The sequence below is a fragment of the Trachemys scripta genome, chromosome 6 (assembly GCF_013100865.1).
Source record: "Trachemys scripta elegans isolate TJP31775 chromosome 6, CAS_Tse_1.0, whole genome shotgun sequence".
Lineage (NCBI taxonomy): Eukaryota > Metazoa > Chordata > Testudines > Emydidae > Trachemys > Trachemys scripta.
The window spans coordinates 126,167,511-126,182,191 of record NC_048303.1 but is presented as its reverse complement, the minus strand read 5'-3'; the positions used below and the strand labels follow the sequence as shown (position 1 = coordinate 126,182,191).

The 14,681-nt window shown below is 47.1% G+C and overlaps 1 long non-coding RNA gene across 2 annotated transcripts in view; it reads left to right on the top strand.

Moving 5' to 3' along the window:
* Positions 1-13,272, top strand: part of LOC117879595 — a 42,014-nt gene extending 28,742 nt beyond the window's left edge. The window contains exons 6-7 of one of the 2 annotated variants that reach the window (XR_004646319.1): positions 9,846-9,999; positions 13,100-13,272. This is a non-coding gene — a long non-coding RNA (uncharacterized LOC117879595). Of the gene's footprint in view, positions 1-9,845; positions 11,350-13,099 lie in introns of those variants that run through there. The other variant, XR_004646317.1, reaches the window with a different exon arrangement.
* Positions 13,273-14,681: the final 1,409 nt, after the last annotated feature.

The following is a 14,681-nucleotide window of genomic DNA, read 5'->3' as shown; positions in this document are numbered from 1 at the left end:
CTCCTCTTAGATATATTATTAAGTTTTTGGTTGCACTTTTCCCCTCACCTGTTCATCTATGCACTCCCCATCCGTGGCCCCACAAAGTTGTGGGATCTCTTTATCAACCTCCTCTTAGCCCTGGCCAAACTAGCCATCTACAAAACCAGGGAGAGGAGGTTGGCTGACGGGATTTCCTGCGACTGTGGGGCCTATTTCCGCTCCTCCGTACGTTCACGCATCCGGGCAGAGTTCCTCTGGGTGGCATCCGCTGGCTCTCTTGACGCCTTCGAAGAGCAGTGGGCTCTGTCCGGGATTCTCTGCTCGGTGTCCCCATCAGGTTCCCTTCGATTAGTCCTATGACCTCACTCCCGTTCCTGTTTTTTTCATTAGTTGTCCCCCGTAATTATTTGGTATCACAGACCTGTGGATTCTCCCCTTAGGCTGGGGGGAGGTCCTTTCGCACTTCCTGGATACCAACAGGACTACTTTTGTTGTACCCAACTGGCCTGGGTCTATCACAATATATATTATTACTGGAGCATGAAGCTACAGTTATAGGCTGCCTAATTGTTTCCAATCTAAAGGTCTTTTTCCAAGAAGTAGTAACTTGATCAAATTTTAGGGCTGAAAATCTCTAGGTCTGACCTGCCATAGAGTGAATTAGTTTGCAAAGTTTGAGCAGAAACGGGTCAGCTGTTTTTGAATACAGGGGAGTGAAAAATATAATCCTTTGTCTTCGTATCTTAAATAAAAAGGTGTGTGTGTGTGTGTGTGTGTGTGTGTGTGTGTGAGTGTGTGTGATTTTTCTTGAATAGATTTAGCATCTCAACAGGAGACATCAGATATGTGAAATCTGGCATGGAGAACAATGTTTATGTCCATCATGTTTAGTGGCTTGGAGAAAATCCATTTTGATTTTGACAGATAATAAGGGTTTAAAAATGCAAGCATTTATATTGAATTGCCTCTGTACACCTGTGCTTAAATTGGGAGGGCTTTAGGAAACCTTTGTCTCATTCGGTGTCCAGAGGGTAGATAGGTTGAGGTGTAGTGAGTGAGGCTAATAAACAATGAGGATAAAAATAATCATAGCTCAGGTGCCTCATCCACTATGCAGAGAAAGAGGAAATAGTACTACGGGATCATGTCATCAAAGATTGTACAGGTGTCAGAGTGGCAGCCTTGTTTGTCCGTATCAGCAAAAAGAACAGGAGTACTTGTGGCACCTTAGAGACTAACACATTTATTTGAGAATAAGCTTTTGTGTACTGTAATTGCAATACATCAGCACAAGGTGGCAGGGTTAGGGTTTGTGGGGAGTGTTGGCATAGAAAATGTGCCACATTAATGTTACTTTAATGTAGGGCCACATCTTCATCTAATAGAACTTGGCCTCACTGTACAGTGACTTTAACGGAGTTCGGCTGATTTGTACCAGATAAGACTCTGGCCTGGTGTGTGTGGGTGTGTGGGTGTTTACACAACACTACACTTTATCTGTTATGTGATGCTTCTCTTTTACCAGGTTCATCCGCAGTTGTAGCTGATCTGGTGGGCACTAACTATTGCTGATTGTTTTAGAGGCTGATCCAGTTCCATTGAGTCATAGCTGTCTTTCCATTAGCTTGACTTGGGACTGGATCCAGCCCCAGGCCCTGATTCCGAAGACCCGTGAGCATGTGCCTAACATTAAGCCTGTGAGTAGCCTTGGTGATATCAAAGGGACAGTTCACGTGTTTCAAGTTAGGCATGTGCTGAAGTATCTTGCTGAATTAGGGCTATAAGAAATGAGTTAGAAGGAGATTACTGAGTTTTTTCCGCTCAGTGCCTGGTACTAGAACCATCCCAAACTGCTGGGTCAGCTTTGCTGACACCACATATATGCACCTTCTCATCCACGCAGACGACAGTTTTTGAAATCCAAACTGGACTCTCCACACCCCCGCTTCCATTCCAGAGACTAGCGCTGAGCTAATTAATCTACCTCTGCCTTTGCTCTTTCCCTCTCCACTGACCTGTGTCTCTGGCTGAGTCTTTCGCCCCTTTCACAGTCATTGTGCCAAGGAAAGAAAAATAAATGATGATGCTTGTTCAAAGCTCTGCCCGGCTGTAATGGGGCAAAAGGGTTTCACGTTGGGTCGGGGGATTGTGGATGTTCCATTTGATCAGAACAAACATGGATATTTCACAATTCGCTCTCTTGGGAGCAGCGGTGGCGATGCTATGTCCTCCTACCCTGGCAGTCCCCCCTCTCTAGGGGACACATTTTTAAAAAGTGGTGAGATGTCAGTGGATAATGAATTCCTAGGCAGCTGTAGCAACACTGCATGCAACTGTCTGCTTGTGTCACTGCATGGAGAGTGACATACGGTATGGAATGAAGAACGAATCACTTGGGAGTGGGCACGATCCCCAGCTGGCGTATCAGGGCATATTTCCTTTGAAGGCACTGGAGCCAGGTAGATTTACATCGGCCAAGGAGCTGCTCTTTCTGATTAGGGTCTGAGATGATTTTCTCTCCCTCATAATTTTTTTGTCTCAAGCCTAATAAAATTACTGACTCTGCTAAATTAGGATTTTTATTGGCAGCTGCCTGGTGTTGAGTCTCATCTCCCTGTCTTGACGAGTGCACTGTCTTTCTGTTGCTCAGGATGTGTTCGCTATTTTGTTCCATCCTCTGGGCTGGGATGTAGAGACCTATCCCAGAGCAGAACATCATTGGGTTTTCTTACCAATATGCTGTAGTGGCTGTGTAGTGAGACGGAGTGGCCTCCCACTGAGCCAGAGGGGGAGGGACCACGCTGTAAACCCTGGTGGGCGGAGCCAGGCTGCCCTAGCTCCTCCCACCAGACATCAGTGGGCGGAACAGGAAGTATAAAAGGTGGGTCCTGGAGCTCAGTTGGGCTGCAGCTGCTGAAGGACCCAGACGCTTTTTGCCTGCTCCCGAGCTGAGAGACTGCCATGGACCCCGGCAGAGCTGCTGGAGCTACCCACTGACCAAGCCATGGAGGAGATGCCGGGAGTGCTGTGGGCCTTTTACCCTGACAGCCCAGAGGAACCGCTGTGGATCCAGGTACATCCCGACAGGGAGGTTGGGTGTGGCCCAGGGACTGCTGACCTTAGTCCGGCTGTGTTGTTATCGGAGATCCAGTCAGCGTGTTGCGGCTGCATTCCCTGATGACCCAGTGGCAGAGTGGTCTGCCACTGTTAGGGCCCTGGGCCGGGATGCAGTGGAGTGGGTGGGCCTATGTCCTCCTACCCCGGCAGTCCCCCCTCTCTAGGCCAAGGAGTCTGTATGTGTCGGCTGTCCGCTGGAGCTAAGATGCCCAACCCTCTTGTTGCTCGGTCCTGAATACCTGCCCCACCCTGACTAAGGGCTGGGCTTATTAACTGTTTGTGGTCAGCCCTGAGTACTGGCCTGAGCCCCAGACTCTTTATGGCCCTTCCCTGACTAAGGGTACGTCTATACTTACCTCCAGGTTCGGCGGTAAGCAATCGATCTTCTGGGATCGATTTATCACGTCTTGTCTAGACACGATAAATCGATCCCGGAACTGCTCGCCGTCGACACCGGTACACCTGCTCCGCGAGAGGAGTATGCGCAGTCGACGGGGGAGCCTGCCTGCCGCGTGTGGACCCGCGGTAAGTTCGAACTAAGATACTTCGACTTCAGCTACGTTATTCACATTATTCACGTAGCTGAAGTTGAGTATCTTAGTTCGAACTGGGGGGTTAGTGTGGACCAGCCCTAAGGGTCCGGCTTACTAACTGTTTGCCTGTCACTCAGCCCTGGGTACAAGTCTGAGCCACAGACTATTCACTGTCCTGATTGCAGTCTAGAGCCCCCAAATAACTACCTCTCTGCTTGGACTGCTGGTCAGAGCTACAGGCTCTGTGTTACTCTGCTAATTTCCTAACTGTGGGTGACGCCTTGCGACATAATGTGGCGGAGTGGCCTCCCACTGACCCAGAGGGGAAGGACCACTGCTAACCCACTACAGGCTGACTTTTGAACTTTGAACACTGGACCATTCCAGGGGTTTGCAGTTCACCCTCTCCCCTTCTCTAAAACTTTCAGTCAAAACGACCGTCAGGCATGAAGAGCTGGAAGGAACACCTTCTCCTGTTCTCCTGTGAAGTCACTACTGTACAACAGAAGACTCTCGATCTTCATGCACCAGTTTTAATGGATATTCCAGGCTTGGCAGACTTAAGGCTATACCCAACTCCCATTGAAATCAATAGAAAGATTCCTATTGACTTCCAGGAGCATTTGATCAGTACCCAGGAATGAAATTAACCTGCTAGCAGCTAGAGCACTGAGCAGAGAGTCATTGGCTGACTGCTGACCCTACTGTCCGTGACCATAATAAGAACTAGACTGCTCAGGATCATGTGGTAGGCCTGGTCTACACTGGGGGTGGAGGGAATCGATCTAAGTTACGCAACTTCAGCTATGTGAATAACGTAGCTGAAGTCAACGTTCTTAGATCTACTCACTGCGGTGGCTTCACTACGATGAGTCGACTGCTGCCGCTCCCCCGTCGACTCCGCCTGCGCCGCTCACGGTGCTGGAGTACAGGAGTCAACAGGAGAGCGCTCAGGGGTTGATTTATCGTGTCTAGACTAGATGCAATAAATCGACCCCCGCTGGATCGATCGCTGCCCACCGATCCGGCAGGTAGTATAGACATACCCTTAATCTGATGGAGGAACCATAGCTAAGTGGCATAAGACACCTTGTAGTACATCTTTAACATTCTTGTGATGGTTCCATGTTCAAAAGAATGGTTCAAATGTGTATTTACTTATTTTCTTTCATAAGTTTCACACTTAGCATGGGCTTCTCTCGGTTGATCCATTTGCAGCTATAATAATATTACCTAGCTCTTACATGGGGGTTTTATCAATAGGTCGCAAAGTAGTGCCAAAAGATCTAGCCCGCCATTTTTTCTCCTACATTCATGCTGATGGTATGTTGCCGGGCTGCTTGTGCTTGTCAAAGTGACCAGTTTGCATGCTTGACCTGGAAATATGCAGACAGCATCAATTTACATTGTATTTGAAAAATGAAAATTAATAAACACAAAATGAAAGCAACCATCTAACGTGCTCTAACAGCCCTCTGAAGTAAAGTTAATTAGCTGCTAGCAAGTATTAATTAGGCTAATGGATACAATTTCCAGCAGAGGTTTCCCTGTGACAGAACTCCTGCATTGCGTGTGATTGCATGTTTTCTTTCTTTTTGCTTAGCTGACATATTTACAAGGACAGCAGGTCTGCATGATCCTAATTAAATGCAGAACATATTGTTATGCAGACAATTCTCTCGGAGGGCATTTCTTCAATGGGTGTCTTTGTCCTGGTCCCTAGGTCACTCTGGCAAGATGTAGGACATAAAGATCAACAACTGTTTGGAAAGCGACCCCCACAGCTGGGATTTTCTGCGGGTGCCAGCACACTCTGTGCAGTGTTCAAGTGCAGGCAGAGCGGTTACTGGAGTTCACAAAAGATCTGCAGAAAACAGATTACTCATTTTTTGTGGAGACTTTGCTGCCAAAAACCAGGGGAGACGTGCAGAATAAGTAGCAATCTGCATTCATAGAAAGGCTTCCAACGGACGTTGTTCTGCCTCAGTGGGTCAGGCCCCTTGTTTATCTAGCTCAGTATCCTTCCTCCTGCAATGGCTATAATCTGATGCTTTAAAACACAGGCTGTCAACATGGTGGGGGGGGGGGGGCTGCAAACTGTTTTCAGAGGGTGGTTACATAGGAGACAGGCAGGGGTCCTGTCCTGAAACTTTTCTTTTATTACAGTGAGTCATCCATGAGACCCTCTGCCTTGTAGGAAGCCAGAAGCTGTCCCATAATGCATCTTTCCCACTTGCCAGGCTGTACGGGAGACTCAAAATTCCTTCCTGGTCCCAGCAGGCAATTATCTGATGCCCTCTAGCTCTCTCTTGCTTAATGTTATAAAAGTCATGGAAGGCTGGATTCCGCCACCTCATCCATGTTGAGTACTACCTTACTCCGTGAGTTGTCTCATGGGTTTGCTTGTGAAGTAAGATACTGTGACATCTGGCAAACACTACTGAATTGAGTTAAACCTTACTGAATTAAGTTTAAGAATCTTAGATCGTTGTAGTAAAAATGCAACAGTTTCTGGATTAGTGTGGGATTGTAGGTAATGTCTCTAGGAGGAGACATGACTAATGTAAACCCTGAGAAGTGTTATGAGCTTCTAAGGACTATGTCCTAGACAAGATGAACTTTTAAAGCTAGGTGGGGTTCCCAGGAAATCTTCAGGGGAAGATGAATGGGTGCCCTCATTGGACCATGATGGGGGAAATACAGGTGCAGTTGCCCTGGACTATGACCTAGAACGATGGCACTTATGCAATTCACACTGTTATCCCTGAACCCTCTCACGGGTAACATGGTAGTTGTGAACACTTACCACCTAGTGGTAGACAGGCTTTGCCCCAATTCTAGCACTGTTGCTCTTTACTTAACAGACCCAGCATGGCGCATACAGATCATACAACACATCCTAAATGCAATGCCTCTCACCAGCTCGCCTCTCCCTTGGGCATCCTTGGGACACCATCTGTGTTCTGTCAGACAGGCAGGCTGCATCCTCCACCCCCCTGCCTACTCCGCCCCTGCAGCAGCCTCCCTCATCTTAATCTGATCCAAAATGTCTCTCCTCCCCAGTCCCCTCTGCCTCCACCCTTCCAGTGAGTCCCTTTTTGGGCTTCTGTTGGGGTCACCTCCTTCTTTTGTTCTGCCTTTTGGTAATTTTTCCATTGCTCCAAGGGGAGGAAGGTCTTCTCCCAGGTAAAGCAAATCCATTGTCCCAACTTGTTGTACTTTGAATAGACCATTGTTGAGTGTTGATCAACCACCACTGTCTCTGGCCTGGCAAAACAACTATTTCAAAGGACCATTCAAGGTGCAGTGGCCCATTAACGCTTCTGTAGTCATAGGACAAAAACGGGGAATTAGTGGGTGACAGATTGTTGTACTAAACCAGGGGTGGGCAAACTACGGCCCGGGAGCCACATCCAGCCCTCCAGGTGTTTTAATCTGGCCCTCGAGTTCCTACTGGGAAGCGGGGTCCAGGGCTTGCTCCGCTCCGGCGCTCCAGCCGGGGAGCGGGATTGGGGTTCTGCCCCACTCCGCACGGATCCCGGGAGCAGCGGCGTGCTCCCCTCCGGCTCCTATGTGTAGGGGCAGCCAGGGAGCTCCACATGCTGCCCCAAGCACTCCCCCCGCAGCTCCTATTGGCTGGGAACCACAGCCAATGGGAGCTGCAGGGGCGGCGTCTGTGGACAGGGCAGCGCGCAGAGATGCCTGGCCGCACCTCTGCGTAGGAGCCGGTTGGGAGACATGCCGCTGTTTCTGTGAGCTGCTTGAGGTAAGCACCGCCTGGAGCCTGCCCCCCTTACCCCCCTCTTGTGCCCCAACCCCCTGCCCCAGCCCTGATCCTCCTCCGAACCCCTTATCCCCAGCCCCACCCCAGAGCCTGTACCCCCAGCCATAGCCCTCCCGCACCCCAACCCCCAATTTCATGAGCATTCATGGCCCACCATATAATTTCCATACCCAGATGTGGCCCTCGGGCCAAAAAGTTTGCCCACCCCTGTACTAAACCATAAATACAGTGTTTTTATTAAGACCATGATTTTTAGTTTCCAGCAGAGTTATGAATTTAAGCTCCCAGGCTTGTCTTTTGAAAGTGTCATGCAGGTTTCCTTTGAGGATGAGGACTGAGAGGTCAGATATAGAGTGACCACTTTGTGAGAAGTGTTCACCCACAGGTAATAGGGTGTTTTTGTCTTTTATCATTTTCCTGTGTAAGGTCATTAAAGAGCATAGTGATGTCTCGTTTCACCCACATAGTTGTTGTTGGGCCATTTAGTGCAGTGGATGATGTACCCCACATGTTGTGATAGGCATGTGTAGAACCCATGGATCCTGAAAGGGGGTGATATGGGGGTGTTGATCATTGTAGCAGTGGAGATCTGTCTGCAGGTTTTGCATCTGTTGTTTCTGGCAAGGTCTGGTGCCTCTGGTGTGGGGTTCAGGAAAGATTTCTTTCAGAATGGGGTCCCCATCGAGTACAGGTTGTATCTGTTGGATGATACCTTGTATGGCTTCCAGTGTGGGGCAGTAGATGATAACTAGGAGTGTGCGGTCGGCGGGGGATGCGTTATTTATTTATTTACTGAAGCAGGTTCTTTCAGGGTATTTGCGTGGCCTGATCCATGATGTGATTTACTTCTCTATAGAGTGTCCTTGTTTGGTGAAGGTTGTTTTGAATGTGTTAAAGTGTTAAAGGAAATCTGCATAACACTTTCAAAAGACAAGCCTGGGAGCTTACATTTATAACTTTGCTAGACACTAAAAATCATGGACTGACCAGAGACACTGGATTTACAGCTTATTACAATATGTAACCCACTGTAGCGGGGCGAGCACCCCACTCTGGAGAGAAAGGGGTTAATGCCAGCTCTGGGAAAGGGCTGCCCCAAGGAGCCAATCAGGGGAGGGCAGGTAGCAGCCAATCCGGGCCCAGGAGGGCTGGTATTAAAAGGGCTGTGAGCTAGGTGGTAGACAGTCTCACCCCAGCCTTGGGGTGGGAAGGACTGGGCTGCCTGGGAGCACAGAGTACCTTCAACAGAGAAGTGCTGGGGAAGGGGCAGGCTGACAGGAAGGCCTAAGGAGGTACTGGGGCTGCAGGGAAAGGCAGCAGGTCCAACCCCCAGCCAATGATGAGTGGCCATTGCAGACTGCAGTTTGCCCTGAGTAAAGGGGCTAGAGGAGGACTGGCAGTGGGTCACTGAGGTGAGGTGGGCTCAGGGGAGTGGGATTCCCTGGGTGGTTGGCAGCCCCCCAAGGTAAGGGGCACTGTGGTCTGGGAGGGATGTGGGGCCTATACATGGTGGCGATAAAGACACTGCAGAGGGGTAGGTAACAGAGGGTGAGACACCAGCCCACAGAGGGTGCTCCAGGGCTGAGAGTGCTAATTCCCTGATAACCAGCAGGAGGTGCTGCACTGATGAGTCAGCGATTTGCTACACCCACTAACCCCTCTTTTTGTCCTATGACTGCAGGGATGTAAACAGGCCACTTCACCTTGAATGGTCCCTTAGAATATGTGATAACTACTGATGCTAAACAATCTGTTCTACCTTGTATTTAGCTGTGACACTCTGGTACCTTTCTCAGACCTGAAGAAGAGCTCTGTGTAGCTTAAAAACTTGTCTCTCTCACCAACAGAAGTTGGTCCAATAAAAGATGTTACCTCCCCTACCTGGTCTCTCTGAGAAGGTGTTTTGTTAAGTTCAAGCTCTAGAATGCATTATGATTTTATTTTCTGTGTAACCCATTGTTTCCAGTAACTCTACTTGCTATCATTTGAGTCTCTGTGAAATGAACTTAGTGTTTGCCCTATAAATATATCTAAGTCCTGTGTAGTAAGCAGAGCTGGGGTCTTGAACTGTCTCTTTGGGAACAGCAGGTCTGCTAATTCTGTGAGTGTCCAGTGAAGAAAGGGCTGGTCACTCCAGGAGGCTACTCGGGGAGTTGAAGTGTATGTATTGCTAGCTAACCAGTAAAGAATGGGAGCCCTGAGGGGAGTGTTTGTGTTGACAGTACACAGTGGAGTCAGGGAGCTGACCCACAATAGGCACGGACAAGGCTCCCTCTTACTAAGGGCAGACGATAGTGAGGTGCCTCACAACACTGGATAGCCACGGGGAAGCATCACAGAAGGGCAGGGACTTAAAATCTAAATTGCTAAATATTGAACCATAAGGCTGAGTTTTAAAGATGCTTTGGCTGTATTTCTCTTCAATACAGGATTCAAACGGGGAAAAGGGAATCAGAAATAAAGCAGAGAAATCCCAAGCGTCCTTCCCAACTGCAGAGTGAAATGAGGCATGTGGTCTCCATCTCCAGATCATAATGACTAAGAGAGTGAAAGATGCTGGACCATTTGCAGTTACTCATGAATGTAAGTGCCGACATATCAAAGAATCAACAGCCAAGTCTGTGTGGCAGCTGCCTGGAAAGAAATAGTGTATACAAGATCAAGACAGATTTTTCTAAAGATTTGGAATTAAGAGAGCCAATCCAATTTTGGCAGGACTTAAAGGTCGACTTCACCTGGAGAAATTTTGCTAGACAGGAAATAGGATGGTGACAGTAGTGGGTATTTTCCTATTTACAATCTCAGAAACTTCCCTTGAGGTCACATATAATGCTTGGATAAGACTTGACATTAACCCTTTTATTTTCCAGAGACCCACTGCCCCCACTGGGGTTCTACATGGGGGCAGGGCTCTATCCATGAAAGATCAAATATTCTCTGCTTGTGCTCACCTGTCCTCTCTACTCACATGCCTGCCTGCTGTTTCTTTGCTTTCAGCTTTGTTGCTGCTGTTAATAATGAACCCCATCTTGAGAGGAATGGGGAAGAACCTGTATGGAAACTCCCCAAGATCAGTGCATTAGAGTGATGCCATCACACACAAGGTGTCTGTCAAAGCAGTGAAGCTGACTGTATGTGCAGGAGCGCTCTCAAAGGCACAAAGTGAGCACCCTGAGCTGAAAGAACGGGATTTTTTCTTTAGTCTCGTTGGGTTATGGGAATTTTAGGGGTTACTTGTAATTGGAGAAGCACAAAATTTTCCGACAGGTGGCTTATTTTCAATTTGATGGCATCTCTTTAAACTAAACACAAATGGATGGTCCAGAAAAAGTGGTTACTCTTTCCCTGCTACACGTTTTTTCAGCTGGGACTATATATAGTCTGATCACACACCTACAAACCAGGACTTCTTGAGTTATAGTCCCAGGTCAGACACCTTTGCTCCATGTGTTCTTGTACAAATCAGTCACCCTCTCTGTCTCCCTTTTCTCAACAAGAGTGGGTAATACTTACAGAACCTACCTCACATGGGTCCAGTAGTGAGCATCAGTTAAAGCTTTGAAAATGTAAATGCTAAGTGCTATTTATAGCCCAGCCAGAACCAGGAATGGCTTGAAATGTCATGAACTCTGTCAGTTTGAACATGCTCAATGTAAGCACCTGACTGTCTTCGTTGTTTTTTGTTAGTACAGCGCTATATATAATGGGGCCCTGATTCTTGCTTAGAGCGCCTAGGCATTACCTTAATAGACACAAATAATCATCTCAACCCTTGCAACCTGATATCTCATCCTGTGCTGCAGGCTGTGGTTCTTGCCATCTGGGGACTCGCCCCTCTGTAGGGGGCAATTATCTCCCATAGACTTTATATTTGTTCTTGCTTGGGCTAAAATAAAACTAATCTAGACAATATACATGTTTTGCTCTTTCTGTCTGGGGAAAAACACACAAATGAAAAGCTAAATCATTTCTTTGGCACAGTCTGCACCACAAAGGAATCAGACCCCGAAGTTTCTCTGTAGAGGTAGTTCAGGTGGAAGGCTGTCACAGACAGAAGTGCCGAAAGAAAAACTGCTGCAGGAGCTCATGCAATGAAATCTCAGTAGAGCGCCAGGGCTGGGTGACGTTTGCCTGGGAGTTCCAAAGGAACCAGTGAAAGAAATAGCAAAACTATGCACTTTACATTCCAAGCAGCTGCTTGGCTGGACAGTAGCCTGTGTTGTATTCATCTGCTTTAAAAAATGCTAAAAGGAAACATCTTTAAGCCAGTCATTAGAGACGGAATTATAAAACGTATCAGTGTGAGCAACCTAGCATTGCTTTTGTAAGGGTAAGTCACTGCTCCGCAACACGTTCTTATAAAGAATAATGGGCCAGATTCGCAGCTGCTAGAACGACCGCTGGCATGAAATAGCACTCTGTCCTTGACTTGAATGGTGCAATGCTGATTTACGCCAGGTGAGGATGTGGCCCAAGAACAGATGAAATGAGCCACACGAGATAAAGTATTAAAATTTCCACATGGCTTGTGATAAAGTCCCTCCCAAGCACCTCTGAAGGGAAATATGTAACCACACAGAATGAAAAGGAAAGTTCTATCTTGGATTGAAAACTGGTGACCCGATAGAAAGCAAAAGGGACACACAAAAGGACAATTCTTAGTTAAATGGAAAAATCTGTTGATGCCACAGCACGTGGGAGGAGCCCCAGCAGGACCTAACCAGACTGGGTAATGGGCCAGTGTGAGAGTGAGTGAAAGTCAGTGGCGGTGCTGCTCCACTGTCTTGCAGAGTCAATTACACTTATGCAAAATGGATGCCAGGAACTATTGATGTGAGCGTGTGGAGAATTCTGCTCTGGGCACGTCTGCTGCCCACTTTGCACAGGAGTAAATGATTCCACCAGGCCCTGAATCGAAAAGTGAAAGGCACTACATCCTAGAACCACTTCAGCGGCTCATGCACAGGCATGGGTTGTGAATTTACTCTCTCAGCTTTTAGCTCTAAGGCCAGATCATCAGGTTTTGTGTTTAACAAGCTGCTTGGGAATCCCCCTCACACAACCGAATCTTCTAGTGGCATGGAGTTAGTGTGTTAGCTTTGCACCAGTCCAACCCTCTAAGGCCTCAACGTTGGATGGAGCTGTGCTGATTTTCACCAGCTAAGGTGCTTGCTCCCCATGTCTACTCAGACCTTCACCACAAGGGCACTGCTTCTAATTAGCACCAACTCTCATGATGCTATTACTTTAGCAATAGATCAGTGGGTTTGGATAAAGTACAACCCCTGCCCAGAGCCATCACCTATCTTGAGAAATGAACTTGAATTAAAACTTCTTGGAGACTCTGAAATCTTCGGTTAAGGGCATTTTACTTCTAGGTTCTGGTGGGGTCTGGAAATGAAACTGCCAAAATATCAAGAAAGGAGGCACTTGCATCCTCTCCAGCTGCCAGCAGAAATGTTGGCATTCTCCTTAAAATATCCTATTTTTGTGAGAGATCCAGTTCAAATCAGTAGACCATTGAGAGTAAAATCCTAGCTCAACAGAAGTCAATGGCAAAACTCCCACTAATTTCCAACAGACCCTGAACTTTTGGATATTTATACCAAATCACTGGAAATTTGCATGTTCCCAGATGCCAATGACTGCTAATCATCAGCATTATGTGTCTTTAATATTACAGAGCACCTGGCAGCTCCAACCAAGATCATGGCCCAATTCAACCACTAGATATAAACTGGCTATCAATAAGTTTAGGCTTGAAATTAGATGGTTCCTAACAGTCAGAGGAATGAAGTTTGGACACAGCCTTCCAAGGGGAGCAGTGGGGGCAAAAAAGCTAACTGGCTTTAAGACAGCATGGTAAGTTTATGAAGGAGATGATATGAGGAGATTGCCTATAATGGCATGTAGGAGGGAGGGATAGCTCAGTGGTTTGAGCATTGGCCTGCTAAACCCAGGATTGTGAGTTCAGTCCTTGAGGGGGCCATTTAGGGATTTAGCCCCAATGACTAGAGATGGGGCACCAGCTGGAGAGAGCTCTGAGTTACTACAGAGGATTCTTTCTTAGGTATTTAGCTGCTGGGTCTTACCCACATGTTCAGGATCTAACTGATTGCCATATTTGGGATTAGCAAGGAATTTCCCCCTGGGTCTGATTGGCAGAGACCCTGGAGGTTTTCACCTTCCACTGCAGCATGAGGCAAAGATCATTTGCTGGTTTAAACTAGTGTAAATGGTGGATTCTCTGTAACTTGAAGTCTTTAAATCATGATCTGAGGACGTCAGTAACTGAGCCAGAGGTGAGGGGTCTATCACAGGAGGAAGTGGGTGAGGTTCTGTGGCCTGTGATATGTAGGAGGGGTGTGTTTCTCAACCTTTTTGATGCCAGGGACCAGCTTGTTGCCTTCCTAAACTGTGTCAGGGAAATCTCACAGACCGGTGCTAGTCCATGAACATTGGATTAGATGATCATGATGGTCCCTTCTGGCCTTAAAGTCTATGAGTAAGTCTATGGTGGCTAGCAACTGGTATAGCTGCACTGTTGCAATCTCCAGGCATAGATAGGGAAAGCCACAATTTGCATCCATTTTGCACCCATTTGCAGGGGCAAACTCAGCTGGTGCAAATTATGATTTAGCACTGAGAATTTGCACTAATCCATCAACAGTTTTCTGGGCACCAGTGGCTGAATTAGAACTAATCACAGCCTTATATATATGTCTACAATCATACCAACCCATTCCTGCTTCTTATCAACAAGAAAGGAAGAGAGAAACATCCCTATTGTTGCTATTATGTGTGGGATATCACAGTGATGGGGCAATACATGAGTCTAGATGAATGTAGTGATGATGGATCAATTTCAAGAGGCAGCTCCAAGAAAAAAGGCACTGATTAAAGTACCAGCCGTTTCCTAGCATTGAAATACCAGCCAAGTAGTTACCTTCTATTCTATCAGCTTCATACTAAACTTTGTTGTGACTCGTGACCCTGAGTCATCATGTTTAGAACAAAGAAATTGACACACAGAAGATATGTTATCTTCCTTGCTTGCAGCTCTGACTGTTCTGGCTCCCAACCCTTTCATTATGCCAGGTAATTTAAAAGTCTTGGATTCACTACTAATAATAGGAGGGATGCTGCATTATTTCCTCTGATCTTCAGGATAAATTTAACCAAACACAGAATTGCTTGTATTTCCCTGGTCAGTTAGGAGAGCAGGCAAATTTAGTAAGGCACATCAGAAGAAAACAAGTTGATTC